The sequence below is a fragment of the Orcinus orca genome, chromosome 15 (genome assembly GCF_937001465.1).
Source record: "Orcinus orca chromosome 15, mOrcOrc1.1, whole genome shotgun sequence".
NCBI classification, from domain to species: domain Eukaryota; kingdom Metazoa; phylum Chordata; class Mammalia; order Artiodactyla; family Delphinidae; genus Orcinus; species Orcinus orca.
In genome coordinates, this window is record NC_064573.1 from 19,016,801 (window position 1) to 19,031,250 (window position 14,450).

Below are 14,450 nucleotides of genomic sequence, written 5' to 3' on the forward strand. Positions count from 1 at the left end.
AGGGCTTGGACCTCTGCAAAACTCTTTGAAAGATCACATCCTTCTTGGGCTTTGAGTGTTTGTGTCCTGGGGTGTTTCAGGGTTGACCCTGGACAGCACTCGTGGTTATTAGTTCATGGTGTTCTTGGGAGGCGTTTGAAGTCAGCTGGAGCCCTGCTGATAGAGCTGCTGAGTGCAGCGTCGTATCGACATAATTTCATGATGTGTTTGCATCGAGGGCTCTGGTGCCCTTTCTGAGTGAGGTAAGCACTTTTGGAGCCGGTGTTGACAAAGTTATCTGCTTGTTACCCACTTTGTAGGAGGCTTTCTCTTCTCCTGTTTCCCAGATATTTTTCCCTCTTAGTTTCTCCACCAGTGATACCTTCTGATGTGCATTATTGGTGCTTATTGTTCAACGGTTTAGAAGTTGAAATGTAGCCAGAGATTTTCTTTCCATATGCCATTAATGATGTAAACCAGAGAGCTTCCTGCAAAGAAGATAGGAAGTATTCTTTGCTTAAATGCTGGAGTTTTTTCGTTTCATTAAACTAGTTTATTTATTTCATTCATCTAGGGACACTCTAGATTTCTGCGGCACCCAGGAGTTGGGGATGTCCTACAAACCCATCGCCCCTGCCCCCAGCAGCACCCCTGGGCCCAGCACCCCGGTCCCTACAGCCAGAAGTGTCCCATCGCCGGCTTGACGCCAGAGCCGCTGCCCCTTTCAGACCACTGTTTAATGACTGTGGACCGCCCTCCATGGGCTACGTGCAGGCAGTGAAACCACCTGGTGCCCAGGGCTCCCGGAGCACTTACACTGACCTGCTGTCAGTCATAGAGGAGATGGGCAAAGAGATCTGGCCCATCCGACCTATGCTGGCAGCAAGAGTGCCATGGAGCACCTGAAGAGAGGCACCATCCATGCCCGGGCCCTAGTCAGAGAGTGCCTGGCAGAGACAGGGCGGAATGCCCGCGCATAACAGGACTCAACGCTGCCTCAGCATCTGGACCTTTCCGGGCCACTGCAGAGCACCTGCTTCTCCCTGGCCTTCACCCCGAGTTGCACTTCCCATCCTGGGCTTCCTGTCCTGTGTCCTTTGGTGGGTGCCCTGCAGGAACCAGTGGGCGGCTCTCACTCCAGTGGGCAGCACTAACTGGAAACCCCCAAAGGAGTTAGCAGCGAGGTCACTGTGAATCCCACCCGTGACCTGCCAACAGTGTTGATCCAACTGGAGCTTCCTCCTCTCTGGGGCCCACACCACTCAGCACTTACCCAGGACTTCTCACCACTTTTCCCAGACCCCTTCTCCCCAGCAGGGCCTCAGAAGGCCTGTCGCCTCCCAGCCCTGTCTCCTGGGCCATGGCGACTCCTTCCTCAGTGAGTCTCTTGCTAAGTATGCCCTTTTTGTTTAAGTAAAAGATAATTTGGAAAAAAAAAGTTCATTAAATAAAAATAATATAGTTTTCCCTACATTTATTTGAAGAACTGCTCCTTTGATTAAAATCCTGAAAATCTGTAACCATAGTGGGGGAAACAGTTTCACTTTGACAGCAGTAATCGCACTGGCCTGAGCGTGATTCCTGTCCCACTACTAGAGGCTGATTCTGTCCCAGAAACTCTGGGCTCAGTGGAGGAATCACTGCTTTGCTTTGCCACGTGAGAGAGAGGTGTCTTTCCTCCAGCCTGTATCTTTCTGATAGCAGATCTAGTTTTGTGGGCGCCCGTGAAGTCAGAATCCCAGTTCTGCCACATCCCGTGTCCCCGTGGGCAAGTTTCAAATCGCTCTGGGCCTTGGCTTTTTCTGTCTGTAGAAGGTTAGTGCATTTGTCTCCAGCTGAGATGAGGATTGGGTGAGAATATGAATGGAGAAGGTCTGGCACGGTTGCCAGCCCTCTGGCGGCACTCCATCCAAGTCAGTTTCCTTTTCCCTCTGGGGAACAGTCCCCATGGCCATGCTTGAGGACCATCAAGGAGCAGCCTCCGCCAGGGAAGCTCCCTCCACCCTGGACCCACCCAGCAGGTGCACCAGAGGCTGTTTCATTATCTATCACAGAGTCTGAAATTCTATACTGGTGGGCTGTCCTTTGGTTGATGGGCCAAGATGACATTACGGTTCAGCAATAGCCATTTCGTCTCCCTGGGGCATGACTAAACTTCAGTGTTCCACTGAGGTCAGGCGTGGCCATGTTAGCAGGTTTGGCCAATGACATGGGAAGGAAAGCCATGTCACTGTCACTTCCGGACAGAGCCTGGTGAGCCAGTCTGTGCTTTGCCACACTCTTTCCCTCTGCCACACTGGCGGGTCAGATTCCAGTTGCTGCCAGCTGGGGTCCCCTCTGCAGTTCACCTCAATCAGCAGGTTTTCCTTTCCCCACTGAATCACACTGGACATCCGGTGTGAGTGTGGTTATAATCCTTCATGGCTGTAAACCCCTGAGTTTAGGGGGTTGTTTGTCAGTGCAATATAACTGAGGTATCCTGACTGATGCAGATGATAATGATGGTTATGAGGTCTTTAAGATATTGCATTAAAATTCAAGTTGTCTTGGAAAGAGTAGCAATTTCAGCCTTTACCGCCTGAAATCTTAGAGTGGGAGGGGATGAAAAGATCCAGGGAACAGCAATTGGTGTGACTGTGACACAGAGAGAAATGTAAAGGATAGAATGCTGAAAGGAACTAGGAGAAGCTGTCAAAAACAGACTCTGCACACTGCTTCCAGTGGCCCTTTGCCAACACTGCCTGGGACCCGGAAGGGCAGAGGCTGCAGTGAGCACCTGAAGCAGAGAGCTCTAATAGGGACCAGGAAGCACGGATTTCAAAAAGCCTCTGGAGGTGCTAAGTAAATAGGTCGTGTGTTTAACTTTTAGTTTCAATAAAAACCAGGTCTTAGTCCAGTGGTTCTCAAACATGAGAATCGTCATCACCGGGAAGGGTTGTTAAAACACAGGTGACTGGGTATCAACTCCAGAGTTTCCAGTTCAGGAGGTCTGAGGTGGGGCTCAATAATTTACATTTCTAACAAGTTCTCAGGTGATATTGATGCTGCTGTTCCAGGGACCAGCCCTTGAGAATCACTGTCTTAGTCCCACAAGGGAAATTAGGGATTCCCTCCTAGAAGTGAGAAAGGGAGACAGCTGAGAGCGAGTGGCCACCTTGCTCAGCACAAGCTTGTTCTCCAGGTGACTCCTGGCTGAGTCGGCCCAGGCCAGCCCCCTGTGCTTCCTGCCCAGGATGCTACAGAGGGCGTTCCCAATTGTCTCTCCACATTGTTTGAGGATATGTCTAAGTATCACCTTCAGAAGTGTAATGAAAGGGAGGAATAAGTGACTGGCTCAAGCTTAGGAATTTTAAGCACAATAATTCAAACAGAGAGCTGAGAAAGAGGGAGTGTTTTCTTCAATTCATGGGCCACAAGACCTGTGGAGTCTCCAAAAGAGGAGGGCTTGACAAGCCATATTTTTATGGAGCCCCGTGGGTATTAGGAATACTGAATACCGAGAAATATGTGTAAACAGAGAAGATATTAAATGAATTCTACATTCCGGAAGGGTAAAAATGCCATGAAACGTTCTCTCCCAGTTCATCAAAAAAAGAAATCACAGAATCTGTGAAAATATTTAGGTAGCTTACATGGCCCTTGCAGGATTGCAGTTTTTCCCACTTGTGGTTTGGGGACCAGAAAGGAAAAGTAATCCAAGATCTCACATAATCATTAAGAGACACATGGAAACAGGAAATGAACTGTCTATTAAAAAATAAAGAATTATGTCAAAATAATTTTAAAATTGCAAAGCTAATTCATAGTTTCACAAGACAGATGAACTTTGGAATATACTCTATGCAGTGATCTAAAAACTTGCACAGCTTCTTTAAAAAAGGATGGAATAACTAAATATATATATATGGTGACTAAGCATATTTATTCTTGTAGGAAGGACAAGACTATGCCAGATAAGGAAAGTTCTTTTAAACTGAATCTAACTATCTTGAAAGGTGAAGGATAGTTTTGCCTCACTTTTTCAAATGGTAACTTCCATTTTTATGTCTCCTCTGAGTCTCATGGTGTTTTGCCAGCATTAGATTTCTGTAAACCTAAGAGAATTGACAATGTGATTGCGTCCTCCATGTAAATAAAATGTAAAGAGGACTTCTATGTAAATAAAATGAGAAAATACTCTGCCTGGAAAAATAGCATAAACTCTTGCAGGAAGGAGTCTTCCACTGCTCTCAGTAAAGGCCTAAAGTAATTCTCCACATAGCTTTGTTGTATTAGCAACTCATGATCATGAGTTGATGATGAGCACCTCAGAGCAATAGACCAATCATGGGATGATATTCATTAAAAATTGTGTCTCCTAGATAGAGGAAAACATCCAAGTGTGCTAGGGTAGAGCAAGCTAATGAATCCAGGGAGGAATCCCCCAGTGTTTGCAGTACCCACTTTCCAGGAGGTTAGATGAAACTCTCACCAGTTAACTCCCTGTTCTTTTAAGGATGAAATTGAAATTTCATAAATCTCCATGGCTTACAGAAGTGAAAAAACAGGACCAACAATCAGTTTTCTAGGGTTCTAGTTTCATTAGTTAGGATTATGCAAGTTTGCATTATGGCTTTTGTGACCTTAGGCCCTATGACCTTCAAGGGCTACATCATCTATGAAAAAATGATTAAAAATGATATTTTATAACTGTGTTGGTATAAGACAAAAATACTAATGGACTCATTATTGAATATTTATTTTTATCATATTCATTTTTTTCTTCTGATTTTAAAGTAAAATGAAAATAATTTTGTGAACTCCTAAAAGTGCTGTGGGCCCTAGGTATAGTACATGCTCTGCCTAATCAGATCCACTCCCAGACTGTGTTTGGCTGCAAATTAAAATTAAAAAACGAACAACAACAACAAAAAACTTCACTAACATCTGGCTTATTAGCACATAGTCTTCACGTAGGATAATGAGAGCTACATGAAGCAGAACCCCAGCCAACTCACAGATACATCCATGAGCCCAGGCATACCTGGCCAATATCAGCAAAATCCCATTGACACAAGAGAAATTGTTGCTATTTTATGCCACTAAGTTTGGGGTAATTTGTTATGCGGCAATAGCTAACTGACATATAATGCTTTAGCAGCTATTACATTGAGTTGGGATTTTTTTTTCCCCATAATGTAATGTAACGCCACTGAAGGTTTTAAAAGGGGAGTGCCTGCTCTGATTTACTTTTGACAAAGTTCACTCTGCCTGTGGAGAAGAGATTGGAAGGAATCTAGAGTGGAGGACAGGAAACCAGTAGGTGGCTACTGCAATAATCCAGATGTGGAACGATGACATGATGGTGGTTAGGCCTGGGGGGAGGGGTGGAAATGGAGATGCAGAGAAATGGATGGGAATGCATAATATACATATTCAAATTCTATTCTAGGTCCTGTGGAGTATGTGAAAAGGCACAAGGAATTATAAGACCATGCTGTGTCTTAATTGAAAGGATGAGAGGTAGATTGTTTCTGAAGCGAGGAATGCTGAGTTAATTAGTGGCTTTTCTGATCCCACCCAGAAAATCCTGCTAAATATTCTTAAACTCACTGAGGGCCAGATTCAACTTTTGAAATCTGTTTGTGGGAATCAAAGATAATGGCAGAAGCAGATGGCTGTGAAGGATGCTATGGTGTAACATTTTGTGGGTTATATTTTAACAGGATGGTAACTGAGCTTTCTGAGCTTGTCTGGTCTATTGCCCTCCTCAAAATTCTCCATCCATCTCTCTGTCTTCTCTCCATTTCTATAATTTGCAACAATTTGATTTTTCTCTTGAGGAAATCTACATTCAGAAAAGTGAGAGATCGTGAAGGGGCTGCTTGTTTATCTTTAGTTCAACCAAAGAAATGCTCCAACGTAACCACACCCTGATTTCACTTTGGGGTATCACGCAATTACAACATGCCATTTCTTTATGAAATTCAAAGAAACATCTCACAAATGGATTCTTAATTCATTTCCTAGAGGCATGCAGGGTTTGCTGTGGTTATCAACAGTTTTCTTGTTCTGAGGAGTGAACTGAGGTATAGTAGTAAAGCAGCTTCCTAAACACATTTGAGGCAAAATTGAAAAAAGCTTTCAAACCTCTTCAAACCACTCTCCCCACCCCAGATCATGCAAATATGGAAGGAATATACATTTTAAATCTACAAGCTTTTCAATAAATAGGAAAATATTGATCTTTCCTGGGTGATTTCTCTTTCCTTGTCCATTAACATTGATATGAAATATTAAAAATAAAGCCAAAAACTGCATTTCATTTGTACTGGAATCATTTGAACAAAATGATTTCCTTGCAAAAGTTTTCTTATATTGGACATTATTCATTCATTGTTAAAAGAAAATTAAACTGTCCAGAATAGTATGTAAGAGGGAAATCTAAGTATGGTTGAGGCAGAAAAATAAAGTTTCTGAAGAAAACCAGTGACATTCTCTTAACAATAAATATAATGTAATGTTATTTCTAGTTTTATTATATTTATATTTTGGTATGTCTTGAACTTGTCTTTATATTCAGAATTATTTATATTTCAGTATAATGTTAATGTTAGTTTGAGATTATTTGAGTGATATTTACATTCATCTGTTGATACAAATGGGAATAGATGTATTTATTTTGAGTGAGGCCTGAAAAATTGGCCAACTCATTTCTGCTTTTTTTTTTCTCACAGTTTTAGTCTTGAAACTTTCATGTGTTTTGGCATCATTCAACTCTCCACTGTGCTTTTTTCCTTATTAAGAAACTTATCCCTTAATTAGCTTGCTGTCCCTTCATTTGAAACTCGGTCTATTTGATAACTCTTTGTTGCTTCTAGAACGGTTGGTGCAGGCTTGTGTGGGCTTCCATAACACAAAAGCCAGATGGACTTTTTAAAACAGACAAATTTAGTTTTGAATAGAGAACTGTGAAAATTAAAAAAAAAAAAAAAAAAGAAAAGAGACATGAAAAGAACCACAAAACAAAACAAAACAAAAAAAATCTTGGTACTGATAAAAACCAGTGAGAAATCACAGATTCTCAAATTAGGGGAAAAGCAAAACTTTTCCCATCTCCTTCCCCTCCTCCTCAGCCTCTACTTTTTAATTTGTTTTGGGCTCAAGCATTGAAAAGTTCTGTTCCCAATTAGAAGTGGATCACATTTGGGTCTGAGAGGGAGTCAGCTGCCTCATGATATGAGTAGAAGACAGAAGGCTGTAGATAGATTCAGAGTCCCTTTGATAACCAACACCACTCTCTCTGTGTGCTAATTTGCAGAACGGGGAAAATATTGGCATGTTGCCTTCAGAATCCCTTAGAAGAAAAGCATTAGAAATAAGAAAACATTAAAATTCTGTCCAAAGTGTTTATCTTATGGAACAAATTTATTGGGGCGTCTCAACATGTTCTGGGTATGCAAATGAAACCATTTTATACGTATCCAATAACAGCCCCTTCAACTAGGCTATGTTGACCCACCTTTCCTGCTGGGAAGTAATTCCCTTAACAGCAACTTGGCCAGCTCCTCTAACTTCCTTGTCCCTTTTGGTTATGAGAACAGTCCGTTTTGTTATTTAAGACTCAGTCCTATTTATTTTGATACTTCGGTCTCAAATCAGACTCAAATCTTGTATCCCACCCCACACACACACACTGTTGTGTCTTCCACTCGATGGCTTGGAAGTTGGCAGTCTGCTCTTCACGTACTTGCCTCCTGCCTCCTCTCCTTGAACTCCTTTCTTTAGAAACCAGAAGCCTCCATCGTGGCATGGTCAGCAGGGAAGGAGCAGATGGACTGGAGCATGTGGTACAGGAAGGGGTCCTGGTCTAGTCCTCCTTCAGTCCGGTCCTTTCTGATCTTGGTGCTCTCAGTTCATGTGTCAGCCTGCATGCAGGAGGTGTATGTGTGAATGTGTGTGTGTGTGTTCATATGTGTTCAACTTCTCCCTGGCCCCTTCTATCACTGAGAACTCCTCCTTCCACCCAGAAGGCAGTTTTATCTTGGGCTTGAGCATTAATAAACATCTCCAACCCCTTGTTTGTGTTGGGCTTCTCATCACTTGGTCCAGTGGTTATCTTGAATGGCTCCGTGGCCCCTGTCCTTCTAACTTCCATGTTGTTTCACATGGAACTGTGAGAGTTTTCTACTGCTGGAGTCCTCTTCTGTGTTTCCCAGGTCCACAGAGACTTGAGATGGGGTAGGGCTGCAGCATCTAATTTCCAGGCATATGCCAGCCCTGCTGACTGGAGCTCTGGACCTAGACAACTGCCTTCAGAAACCTCTAAGTGAACACTAGTCTCTGTACTCAAATATGCTCCCCCTGGCCGCCCCCCCTGCCAAGACTCCAGGTCATATGCATCAAGTAAACACTCTTTTATCCTTTTGCCTTTGCAGGTATTAGAACATAGAAAGGAAAGCATGCCATACTTCTTGTTTCCTAGCACGTTCTCTCAATAGCTTTCAAGGCCCCATTCCTGTGGCTGCACCAGAGGAGAACTTGAGATCTGCAGCCCATCACGTACCCCACCAGTCTCCCTTTCTCAGCGTCACCATCAGTGTTTACTCACGATTCTCTTGGAGACTGCCTTACTTGGCTTTGGGGAGAGGGAGGCACCCTCCATGGCCACAGAGACATGAGGGAAGAGACTTTCATCATGAACACGGACTTCACCAAAGACTAGTTACTACCCACCCATCTTCAACTCAGTTCATTTCTTAATTTGACTGGGGACAGTTCGGAGATGGAGCCCTCTGGGAAAGTGCTTATCACCAATAGTTTCATGCTCAGCTTTGGACCTTGGCCATGTTTCTGGGACAACAGGAAACATCCCTCTCTACATCCTATTATATCAGTGTCATACTTTGTAATTTATCATCTTCACTTGAACTCACCAAACTCTTCCTGGTGTTCTTCTCCTCATCCCATGCTGGTTCAGACGGGGGTTGTGAATAGAGCCAGCAGTTTCACAGGCTTACAGACTGGGCCTCTAACCCTGGCCAGTTACCCACAAAATATGTCCACAGGCCTTAACCAGGACATCGTGGTGTGAGGGAAAGGACAGTCATAACATAGGTCTGAACCTTGGCTTGTAGATCCAGGGCTGACCGTCTGTGACCATGATCTCTCTAGTCCTCTAGAAATCTTCATTCTTTGTTGTCCTTCATTTCTAGAACAAAAGTTTGGAATAGATTTATGATTATCAAACTTCTTTTGAGTAACAGAAGCCATTTTTCAAATTGGCTATTGAAATCTAGATCGTCCTTAATTCCCAGCTGCAATAGTCCTTAAGGCATCTAGGTGAAGCATGAGGACTCCACGGTACAAAACTTGAGACCTACTGAAGTAGAATCTCATATTGCTCTCCTTTCAACTTTAAAATTATTTTGAGTGTGGCTATCTCCGCAAAGACAGAGCCCACTGTTAACACACAACTTCATGTTTATGTCTGACTTTCTGAATGTCAATTTCATATTGGGCTCACGATCAGTAAGGCCATCTCGCTGCATATTTTCAAATTGTTACGGATGCTTTTAGAAATCAAAGGTTGTTGATGTTTATCTACCCCATTTTATTTGCAAAGTTAATACTTTAAAAACTGCTGCTTTCATAGCTTTTCCCCATGAGCTGGACACTAGTCTCTTGAGAGGCGATCTGAAACAAGGAGCTTCCTGGTCAAAAAAGTTGAAAAAATGTAGTATTCCATGTCCTCCTCTTAGAGATTTATGAAGGGCTCAGAGAAGTTTTGTGGAAAGCAACATGTTTAACTCAGTATTTCCTAAACATTTGACCACAGAACCCATTGTTTTCCCATATAACGTTAATTAACATCCTGTAGAAACAGTGTTCCTTCTAATATGTTCTGCAAATCATTGCCTTTGAGGAGAGATCAACACACTTCTTCTTAAAGGGCTGGATGATAAATATTTTAGGCTTTGTGGGTTTCACTGACTGTTGCAACTACTCAACTCTGCCATTGCAGCGCAAAAGCAGCCATAGCCCGTATCTAAGCAAATGGGCGTGGCTGTGTTCCAATAAAACCTTATTTATAAAAACAGGCAGTGGTACAGGTTTGGCCTGTGGGCTGTGGTTTGCTGCCCCAGTTCCTCCATTAAACAAGTGAGATTTATTCTGACGAGGGAAGGTATTATCACAAATCGTGAAATAATAGCTTAGTTCTTTTCTAAGCTGTTCAAATTTTGCTGAACTTCAGAGACTAAGCCACTGAGGATACCAGACTTCCCTGAACTTCTTGAAATTCGGAGCTGGCTAAGGGACTCATTTCGTGCTCCCTCTTTTACCAGATATTATCTCGCTGTAAAATCCTTGCCCGGCTCTTGATCTAGATTGCTAAGCATCAGCTGTTTTCACCATGATGAAAGGCAGGCAGCAAATAGGAGATGTAGCAACCACCTTAGTGTCGACTCAATGATCGTATCTGAAATGAACCATCCATATTTTTCAAGCTCTCAGAAGGAAAATGCTGTAAATATAATCAGAGGCATTCAGACAATCTTGGCCATTTCCCGAATGGTTTACCGGAATTAAATACCGTATTAGTTGTTTATAGCAGCCTAACAAATAATTCTAAAAACGTGGTGGCTTAAAACAGCAAACATTTATAATTTCACAGTGAGTATGACTTAATCTAGGCAGCTTAGCTCAGTTCCCTGGCTCAGGATCTCTCCCAAGGCTGCCACTAAGGTGTTGGCAGGGCTGCAGTCTCATCTTAGGGTTCAACTGGGGGAGGATCTGCTTCCAAGCTAATTCACATGGCAGTTCTCGGGCCCTCGAGACATCAGTTTCCATGTGGTCCTCTTTGCAGGGCTGTTCACAGCCCACCACCTGATTCCTTCCAAGGGAAGGCTGAGAGAGAGAGAGAGAGAGAGAGAGAGAGAGAGAGAGAGAAGTGCACAGGACAGAAATCAGAGGGTTTTTTTGCAACCTAATCTTAAAAGTGACAAACCATCACTTTTGTACATTCCACTCATTAGAAACATGTCACTAGGTCCAGGCTGTATTCAAGGGAGGGGACTGTACACACCTATGAATACTGGGAGGCAGAGATCCTTGGAGGTTGTCTTAGAGGCTGTCTACCACATACACTAAATTCATCTAAGGTAACATTGTAATTTTTAAATTTCTATCTACAGTGAGGGTTCAAAGTACCTGGACTTGAGGAGCAGGGGAAGATGCCTCAGTCATAGTGGAAGCATTAGACTGTGTCTCCATGAGGGCTTGAGATGAGAGGAAAGGGGAAGAAATATGAGTGTGTGAATTGCCAGGTGGCTGGAGGAGAAGAGAAGGGTAAGGTAAGAGGTTATGGAATTATTTTTCTAGAGTACTATGTCCTCACTTAGAAGAGAAAGAGCAGAAGGGAAGCTGTCTGGAGGGGATCTGGCCAGTGGACTCCTTCACAAATGCCTTCTTATCCTGCTATACCTCAAGCGTGGCTCCCCTTTTCTCATTCATTCCTCAGTGCTTTGGTTTAAAACACACCTCAAGGACGAAAATACCACATTCTCCCAACACCCACACATGTTTATCACCCACTACCTATGATCTGTTATTGCCAAAGTAATTTGATAAAGTTTTATCATTTTGATTGTCTAATTGGCCAATAAATAAATCACAAAGAAAAAGGAAAATCTGCAACTCAGCCCCATACAAGGGACTAAAGGGAGTACAATTATACGCTATATCTCCTGCTTTCGATGATCTTATATTCCAATTATGGCAATGAGGCAAACATATGGAAACAGTTATATTAAAATTAAAGATTTAAATAACAGTTCAGGGTAACAATGGAAGGAATATCATAAGGCTGTGTATGATTAATTACCAGCTGAATTCTATAGAATTCATCATGATTGGAATTCAGGGGAGGGAGAAGGATATTTGTGAGGGAGGTGATCAGGGAACACGTTGTGAAGCACATGAGAAGGATCTGGAGAGGGAGAGGGAAGGGAAGGGCATTCCAGGTGGATGGAATGGCACGAGGTAAAATAAGAAGGCGAGACAGGTGTTTGGGGGAAACAGTGAGTTAACCAGTTTGGAGAGTGGGTTTTTGGAGCCGAGGAGTCTGAGACAAGGTAAATGGTAAGTCAGACAGCCATGCAGGAACAGGTTGAGTTTAATTATCTAACCTGTGCTGGGTCCCTGAGGCAGATGGCTTGCCAAAAAACTTGCATGCATTACCCTCTATTAAAATTTTTAAAAAGGGGTAAGTTCCAGGTTGATTCACTGAACATCTTGGGCTCACAAGCCGTGCCTGTCTTTTAATAGCAAGTGTGGCAAATGGAAACGGTACCTGGGCTTTGTCTCCATAGCAGCGACTCAGAAAAGCCTTGATGACATCCAGCTGAAAGAGACCGAACCGTCGTCCCCCCCGCACACTCCCACCCCGCCTCCCAGAAGATGGGGAGGCAATAAAGAGAAGAAACATGGCTGCTGTTTCAAGAGACTGCCAGGATCAGGGAGATGGGGGTCCTGAGAACCAGGAGATCCTGGCTGATGGAGAGTTGGGAAGAGGACTCAGTGTAGCATCACTGTCAAGTCAGACTCAAATTTAGAGCAACAGCAAATGGGGACACTGGGCCCCTTACTTCACACTCTGCCAGCTCAAAGCCAAAGAGAACTTGGCACTGAGGAGAAGCCTCCCAGAACCTTCACAAAAGTTCTTACAAAAATTCCCAAGTGAATGTGAGATCTAATTCAGTCCCCTTAAGACTTCCTACCTGTTACTTAACTTCTCTAGATTCTGTCTGCTTATCGTTAAAAGAGGGATAACAGTATAACCTACATCATCCGTAGGGTTGTTCTGAGAATCCAGTGAGCCCGTGCATGTAAAAGATTTACAAAGTGACTTGTAAAAAGTTCTCAGTTACTGTTAGGTACCATTAATGTAACTGTTGCTATTCTATCCTTCCCAGCCTCTCCAGATCTCTGTCACAAGAGCATGGAGCAAAGAAGTAGGTGTTTTCTCTTAGATCTAGATCACTTTGAAGGGCTTGGAATGACCCAAAGAGGGCTTAACCCTTGAATGTCTCTGGGTTTTAGAATGTCAGAAAACATCACCGCCCCCCTTCCTTCTTCTTTCCTTCCTTCAGAAAACTACATTCTGACTGCAATCCCTGGGCCAGGCACTTGGCTAAACATTTCTAGAATTTCTCAGCTCTGGACATGCAGACTCCAAGAAGGCCAATATTTAAGTCCTGGTTTCTGAGGCATCAGTGATCCTGTTTAGGTGTGAGTTCAGAGAAAATGAGTTAACAGGGTCTCTCAATAGATAGGAAAAAATGATTTCACTTTAAGAAAGAAGACAAAAATATGTGGCCTACGTGTGCCGTTGGGAAGTTAATTCCAGTTGTGTGTCTGGAGGAGGAGAAGGCAGTGTTGAGTGTCCAGAGGCGGTGGGCCAGCAGGCAGGCAGCGCGGGGACTGGGACCAAGGCCTCCTGACGCAGGGCGGATGTGCACACAGCAAGCAGCATGTCCATCTACAGCCCGGGGCTCATTTCTGCACCTGGCCCGACTTCCCAACCCCATTGGGGGTTAACTTGCTGGGAGGAGAGTGCCATGAAGGCGACAGGACCCAACTTCTTCTAATTATTTTTATATGGTATTATGGTCATGACTACCATTTAATATATTCTGACTGACAATAATGTGTGAAGTGTTCTGCAGACCACAGAATTAAGCATGCCCGTTGCTTATTATGCAATAGGTGGAAACCTTAATTCTATGTACACAAGATCCCCAGAGAACAAGGGAAGGCTCTGAAGAGTGAACAGCAGGGGGCCCCTCCTCAGTCCCCGATTTGGTAGCCTTGACCTCAGGCTCCATCCAGAGGACCCTCTCTCTGGTTGCCCCAAAGGACACTGATTTCTGACACCTCAAGAATGTCTTTTCAAAATAAGTGAGCATTCAGAAAGTATCTGAAAGATTTTAAGGATTTCAGTTGTTTCAGATATACAGAACAGTCAGGCAGACCGCAGTGAGGAGAGACCCCCAACAAATTAGGACCGATAATAGCTGGGAATATTACATTTCCCGTTTTGCTAATAAGCAAGTAACTAGGAGACTAACAGTCGACAAGAGTTCAGTCCGGACCTTGCCCAGCATTTATGGCATCCCAAATTAGCAACAAGTGTCATCAAGCATATGGACAGGGAGGAATTCCAGAGGAACCAAATCATTGCTCTCCAAATAGGTGGGCAGAGGATGTAGTGAGGGGTCAGAAGTGGAGAGGACAGGCACAGGAAACCTTTGTGGTGTCATTTCTGTCCCAGAACAGGATGCCGGAAGGAGAGGAGTCAAAGCAAAGGGAAGTCTAGCATCATATTGCAAAACGTTATCAGGACTGATTGGATTTTAATTGTTTCATTTTTTAGGGCAAGGGCTGCGTGATCACTGAGCCACTGAATCACTATTGTATTACATTTTTTTAAA

General features: G+C 43.5%; 1 pseudogene; it reads left to right on the forward strand.

Moving 5' to 3' along the window:
- The first annotated feature begins 590 nt into the window (after positions 1–590).
- Positions 591–1,058, forward strand: LOC101287358 (cyclin-dependent kinase 2-associated protein 2-like; annotated as a pseudogene).
- The last annotated feature ends 13,392 nt before the right edge of the window (positions 1,059–14,450 follow it).